Source organism: Ambystoma mexicanum, chromosome 2p, assembly GCF_040938575.1.
Source record: "Ambystoma mexicanum isolate Mex_15411 chromosome 2p, UKY_AmexF1_1, whole genome shotgun sequence".
NCBI lineage: Eukaryota > Metazoa > Chordata > Amphibia > Caudata > Ambystomatidae > Ambystoma > Ambystoma mexicanum.
The window spans coordinates 274,993,759-275,001,424 of record NC_090923.1 but is presented as its reverse complement, the minus strand read 5'-3'; the positions used below and the strand labels follow the sequence as shown (position 1 = coordinate 275,001,424).

Below are 7,666 nucleotides of genomic sequence, written 5' to 3'. Positions count from 1 at the left end.
TGGACCCACCTTTTAAAACTCTCAGAAAAAAACTCAAAATTCTAATCTATCTCCCATGCAGTATGCTGCCGCTCACACCCTATCTGCTCCGAGCAACCATTCCTATTTTAAGGAACTCATGGTGGCAACAGTAAAGACATACACAAGTGATCACCGTTCAGTGGTGTTTATAAAACTGTATAAATGGACGAGAAAACTCCTAATGGAAACCTAACTCTAAGATGGGAGCAAGCTTCGACCATCAAATCATAATAAGGCAGTCCTAGTGACGTCTTGTCAAATAAAAAGGGGATATACTAAAAAAACTATTGCCAATCCTTACAGCTAAGTAACAAAATAGTGTGGGATAATGTTCCCCAGAAAAGAAGTGTTCACAAAATAATAAGTCAGGTTGCTATAGCCAGGGTCTCCCTTCCCCACGTTTTTAGCATGGGACAAGGCGGGACTCTTGAGCACAGCACACAACTGGGCTTCTCCAGCTCGAGGCTACTGTTCTTCTAAACGATATCAGGATATTTGGTGGTCAACTCTCTTTTATACCAAGTCTCTTACGCCTGAAGGCCTGATTTATCAAAAATAACAAAACAAAAAGTTATTTTTTTGTTATCTTTTTCAATGGGTGATGTCCTTTTAAACAATCTTTCACTGTGGACATCCCTCAAATGGGTTCACTCTTGTTAACACACTCTTCACAGGGTTACTGTTTTTCACACTTGTCTTAGCTTTCCCCTAGGTTGCGGGTCCAAAACTTTTGACTGTACAAGGGGTTTTTACTCGACCCTTGTATGACCACTTTGACCTCTTATGACAGGCTCTCCAAGGGCCTTCTGGTATCTGTCGTCTTAACAAAAGAGAACTAAGCCAAGTCTTTCGCATAAGTGCCCACACGGTTCCGGACCACTCTGCAGCTGTTCTTTCCTTGGCATTAAAAGTTCAGTGACAGACATTCTTTGTTCATAAGTTCTTTAATCTTATATCAGGTTGCCATTTGCAACTTTTGCCCAAGATAGCTCGGGTCACTATCGGTTCTCCCTCTGACTCACCGGCTGAGTTGAACTTCTTGGCTTTTCTTTTCTCTGGAGTCAAGGACGGTACCACATTAGCAAGTGTCTCTCGTAGTCCTGATTTTCAGTTTAGGAGGGCTTTGTGCACTGTTGACATCTGTCCCACCACACGCCAGCTGTATTTCCCGGTCTTGTGATTTCGTGGGCTGTGGTCAATAGGGCCAAGTGCACTTCCCTCCTTGTCATCCTCTCCGTTCTCGCGGCCTTTCTCCTCCTCTTGAACTGCCATCCTGGAACAGCCACCTCCTTGTGCGTTTTGCCTTGCTATTAGTGTACTCTCATGCTCCACCTTTTATCCCTGTAAGGAAGGGGAAGGGTCATTAGGTGTGTTTGGTTATCAATTGCTTGGCTCTGCCTGACCCTTGTCTTGGGACATGTCAGGTAAACGTCTCTGGTGTTTGTCCGTTTCCTTTCATGGTGTAAGTATTTGTGTCGGAAAAGGGGGGTAGAATTTCTGAATATCCTATGGGGTAGGATGGGCAAAAGGTGTTATAAGGAAGGGGGTACCGCGTCTCACCCGTTGGTGTCCCACTTCCATTCCCAGAGTACTCCTCCTCCAAGTGATCCTCCCGCACTGGTCCACCCCCAGGAACTGGATCCAATAGCGATGGCTGTGTCCTGGCCACCTGGATGACAGATCCTTAGGGACTAGCGGATGAGACACCTTCAGGTTTCTCACACTATCCATTACTCAGGGTCACAATGGAACTGTAAAGAGAGGCTACTCTCCGTGCAGTCCTGTCCACCATTCACACGGTGGCCATCTTGTTTGTAATTTTCTTTTCCAAAAGGTTGTTTTTGATCTATGTACCATTTTTATTCTTAAAATATATGGCTTGTTTCACTTCAGATGTAATTCTGGGGTGCAAGTGATGACACAACTCTTGGGTGCAGACCTTACCAGCTTCTATAGCCATCCTCCAGCAACTTTATCACCAAAGAATATTAATATTTTGCTTGAAGGTATTGCATTCAGAGATACCACTATCTTCGATTGTTATAATTGCTGCAAAAAAGCTGTTAAAAAGTATTTTTTTCTAAAACCTGCCTTCAAAATGTTCCAATAGTGAATGAATGTAGCTGTATATGAACAATGATCTAATCGTTTAGCAAAACACTTCATAGCACTTTTATTAAGGTACACAGGATTTTCATACAGTGATTACTAAGCACTCACTTTTAAACTGGTGCCTCAAATACCAAATGCAGGTTTACCATATATTTGAAAAATATTATTGCATTTTTCTAAATATGTATTTTTGTCAATGCAATTAGTAATTAAAGACAACATGTATATTTCAAAGGTATATTTTAAAATTAAAGGCTATCAATGTTAAACAATGTGTCCTTTTTTAAATTTTTCATAATACACATACATACTTTTGTATCACAATATATTGACTTCAAAAACAAATTCCAATCAAGAGCAAAGTTGTATATAATGGACACTGAAGTTACAAAATACCAAGTTACATACATATTGAACATTACATTCAGAAATATACCATCTTCCCCGTTTTTGTTGTTAGTTAGGAAGTTTATAAACTTAGCAGTCGTTGCTTGCAGTATTTGCAGACCTTCCGTTATGGGGAGAAACTAAGCCCGAGTGGTGATAAACATTGCAATGGCATGTGTTTTTTCTTCTTTCTATTGCTTGAAGGATCATGCTAATTTAAAGGAAATGTGGTTATGTGGATTATGTAGATGGACTCTAATAACATTTTGAACATTATTTACATTACTCTCCACTAATTAATTTGAAAAATCATAAGCTAAAAATCTGATTTTAATGAAGTAGTAGGTAGGAGTTGCTTGGTAGTTATGCAGTTGAGGCCAGTGTATGAGGAGCATCGGGGTGCCGCCCTTCCCATTATACAATGACTGTCATTGATGTTGTCGTGCTTAGTTCAGGAACAAGGTGCAGGACAGAATGCTTCCCTACTGTTTGGAGGGTAAAAGGCACTGAAACCCCTTATTTGGATTCTATATCAAGTGTAGCCCTTCAGGGCCTCTTTCAATGCAGGTTGTAGGGGTAGTAAGGGAGGACAACCCATAGGAATGCATGAGGGCATTTATTTGTACTCACTTCTCATGTATTCCTATAGACCAATGCTGGAGAAGGGACTCAGAATGAGAAATTTCAAACAACTTCCCTTCCTGCTTCTCGATATCTCTTCCTTTGTGGGCTTCACCCAGATTAGTGGTACTGAGAAACCAGACAATGGACGATTCATCAAGATATGGTAAGTGAAAAAAGATGTACATGTACATTTTTGTTTGAATGCCTGTTTGCATGAGAGCTTATGTGTGTGTGTGTGTGTGTGTGTGTGTGTGTGTATTTGTGTAGGCTCAGCTTCATCAAAAATTGTTATTTTAATTGGATGTTTAGGTACTTTGGGAGAATTGGCTTCAAGGCAGCGTGTTGCAGCATGGACTTGTGTTCTTGCAGTGACATTACTGGACTTATGGTCTAAGCCAGCATGAGTGTGTTCTTCCATGGCAATACTTGCATATGTTGGCGTGTTTTCCTACAGAGTCACAGAATCAGGGACAGACTGGAATACATTACCCTCTACACACCCTACATCACCAAAGACTCGACAACAGACAGGTACCAACACAATTCACCACCCAGAACCAACTCCGCAATAAACCTTATCAGTCAGCTCGCCGAAGAGACCGACCACCAAAGAACCACACAGCCCAACAAATGCAACCAGGAAGAAACCACCTGCAATGGAAACCCAACCGACAACACTGAATGGAACCAGCAATACAAACAACCCAAAAGAAAACTCAAACTACACTGCATCCTTCTCAACGTTAGATCCATGGCAAAACACTCACTACAAATCCATGATCTTCTAGTGAAGGATAAACAGACTTACTCTTTCTTCCAGATACCTGGTTATCAGACAACTACAAAGCCATTGCAAATGAAGCGATGCCAGACAATTTTAACCTAATACACACCAACAGAGAAAACCAATGAGGAGGCGGAATCTCAATCATATTTAAAGAAAATATCTAAGCATCTCAACTCATCACAACCAACATCGAAGACTGTAAATCATTCCTCATCAAGATAGAACTCAATGACCTAACCAACATACTATTCCTCCTGCTCTACAGACTGCCTTCTTACAACCCCAACTTTGCAACAAAACTAGCAGATGCAGCTGCCATTTTATCGGCCCAAACATGACAACCTAGTCATACGGTGAGACTTCAACATCTGGTTTAAAAAATAAAACAAATCCACTGCAAACTCCCTATGCACACTCCTGGAAATGGATCCAGCAATGACACCAGACACTCCCTGAATGCAATTTTCTGCAGGTAAGGATTATGTGCATCTGCCACCACTACTTGATACCATTCTACATCACATCCCAAACCCACCTACCAGCCGGAAAGGAGTTACTTGATACCAGCAAGAAGAGAAACTGGAAAAATCTAGACCTAGAGGCCCTAACAAGAATCGGCAAACAAACAAACAATCCACAGAAAGAACACTTAAAAATCATCAAAGAGATTATAAAAAAACTTCTTCCTGCAGGAGTTCCATCATCCCAACACAAGCACTTTGTGACAAGATCACCAACCACATGATATCAAAAATAGATATAATCCAGGAGATCATGAACCTAGCCCGGGCAAATACAACCACAACTACCAGACCACAGACACCGGGTGAAACACAGATTACAGCAAACCTCACCTGCCTATAACCAATCACAGAAGATACCTTTGCCACACTGATCAAGGATACCAAACTTGCAGGATCTCCAAGGGACCCCTGCCCCTTGACATCTTCAAAGGAATCCTCAACCAAAGAACCCCGGCAACACACATCCAAAACCTAATTAATCTATCATTCAAAAGAGGAATAGTCCGTCCTCCATCAAATCAGCATGCATTAAGTCACTGATAAAAAAGGAATCAGAAAGCGCAGAAGACCTGAGCAACAATATCCCATCTGCACTATCCAGGGAAGATCCTGCAGCACCATGTGTACAAAATCATTCTTAAATATGTCGAAACATACAGACTACTCAACCGGTCAGAAGTTGGTTTCAGACCAATGAGAGGAACAGAATCAGCACTCCTCCATTTGGGACAACCTGAAAATAAACGCAGATATCAATGCCCAATCATCCCTCATACCATTGGACATATCGGCGGCATTTGACACAATCAGGCATGCAACACTAATAAAAACATTAAAACGAACAGAATACTTGACCGGTCACAAGTTGGCTTCAGACCAATATGAGGAATAGAATCAGCATTCCTCGATATGGGACAAACTAAAAATAAATGCAGACAACAATGTCCAATCATCCCTCATACTATTGAACATATCAGCAGCATTTGACACTATCAGTCATGCAAAACTAATAAAATGATTGATGGAATGTGGCATACTGGAATCTGCACTTGAGTGGCTTACCTTATTCCTTACAAACTGTACCGAAAGAACATACCTATCACCCTTCATCTCAAACTCCAAAAATATATCCTGAAGAGTCCCACAGGGATCCAGCCTCTCTCCTCTTCAACATCTAAATGTGCCCACTGATAAAAATCATTCGAACCCACAGACTAGCCGCCTACAACTACGCAGACAACACACAACTGATTGTGAAAACAAGCAGAAAACCAGGAACAAAATGGAAACCTCAAAGACATCTACAAGTGGATAACAACAAACAACCTTAAACTGAACCTGGTAAACATAGAATGTTTTCACACGCAGGATTCGATGGAGGGAACCCACAACTGTACTGGCTGATCAACATGGGAATGCAACCAGAGACTACCTATGTAGTAAATAATCTAGGATTACTCATGGACAATGGACTAGCCTTGGAAAGGCAAGTCAACGCAATCACCAAAAAATGCTTCTTCCTCCTCAGACTGCTCAGAGGACTACTCCCCTACATTTCCTTCTCTCACAGAACCCCCCAGAATCGTATCCATGAAACTCACATGAATTGATTACGCAAACAGCCTCTACATACAAATGCCAGAAAGACCCACCAAGAAACTCCAAGGGTGCAAAATACTGCAGCCAGGATCTTATTAAGACTAAACAGAAGAGATCACATCACTCTAGCACTGAAAAGCCTACACTGGTTACCATTCAAAAAGCTCATCAAATTGAAAGCACTCTTGATCCTTGCACAGGATAAGGAGCTAAATTCATCCAAGACCAGATTAGCTGCTATTGCCCAAAAAGGGACCTAAGATATAGCAACGACCTACAAATAGAGACAAAACACCATGGAAAAAAGAGAATTTGGTCAAATAGCGATCTCACGTCTAATTGCAAACATCTGGGACACCATGCCCAAAGAAGTTAGAACCACAGAAGACCACATCACCTTCAGGAAATGGCGAAACATTTGGCTATTAAACAGACAATGACAACCCAAAAGGACACTGGCAACAATAACACCAGAAACAAACGACTAGAGTGGAGACAAAATGGGCCAAAGAACCAAAACCAAGAACAGGGCTAGATACCATCAAGTGGCAACCAAAGAGCTTCACCAGAGGCTCCAACAAACCAACCAATTTACCAACCCATTCTCCCCTTCCTGCTCACGCCATACCTTACCTTGGGCTAGCCACACTACACATAAACACACTAAGAATCAAGTCTATGTTCATACCAAGCATCTCCAGATGCTGCAGCACACCTAGAGTGAACCACCCACATAGTCCATAAAACCCTCAACAAAGCAACTACACACTAAGAAACTGAATAATCTTACAGCTACCGCCACCCGTGACTCTGGATCCCTTATGGACATTATCTAACCAGTGCACACAACCAAACTGACGACAAACCCACACAACAAACTAACACCACCACAAAACACTCACACACACCCCTGAGGGACTGAATCTTACAGATACGGTTATAAAACATGAGGCCTCCTGCACAAATTCCCACATGCAAAACAACACTCACAGGTGCCAGTTCCTCCTGGTTCTGAACCTATCCTCTCACCCTTTCCTCACTAACCTCCCCATACCCTTCTCTTGCAGAGCCAAGCAAGCACCTGGACACTGCCCCTGGTTCGTAGCGGTCTTCAGTATAAATCAACATAACATAGCATAGCATAACATAACAGTGGCATCACTGGCATTATAGGTAAAACCAACATGGATGCATTCTTACATGGCAATATTTGTAAGGGGCTTTATACAACAGAATTGTTTCAAAGCGCCACACAGCTAAATGGGCAGGGAATAGGGGAAGTAATAAAAGTGGCAACAAAAACACAACAGTAATATATACATACAGCAGTTGTCCCACTAGGCCTTGTGGCATTACATTGGCACAAAACACATTGCCAAGACTTCTTACAGTACATCATTTATAAAATCAACATATCTACATTTTTATGTGTCAATACTCACATATATTGGAACAGCCAGCATGGGCTTGTCTCACTACAGTGGCAACACAAAAATATTTTGTCATAGCCAACATGAGTGGGTTTTTACAGTTGTCATACTGACATTTTTGAGCACATCGAACCTGACAAACTATTCAAACAATAACGGACCTCTGGCATATATTGTGGGCA

The 7,666-nt window shown here is 41.7% G+C and overlaps 1 protein-coding gene across 1 annotated transcript in view; it reads left to right on the top strand.

Moving 5' to 3' along the window:
• Positions 1-2,405, top strand: part of LOC138566371 (inter-alpha-trypsin inhibitor heavy chain H3-like) — a 669,737-nt gene extending 667,332 nt beyond the window's left edge. Inside the window, exon 23 of the mRNA XM_069643540.1 lies at positions 1-2,405. This exon is cut by the window's left edge and continues 889 nt beyond it. The gene's annotated coding sequence lies outside the window, so the exon portion shown is untranslated.
• Positions 2,406-7,666: the final 5,261 nt, after the last annotated feature.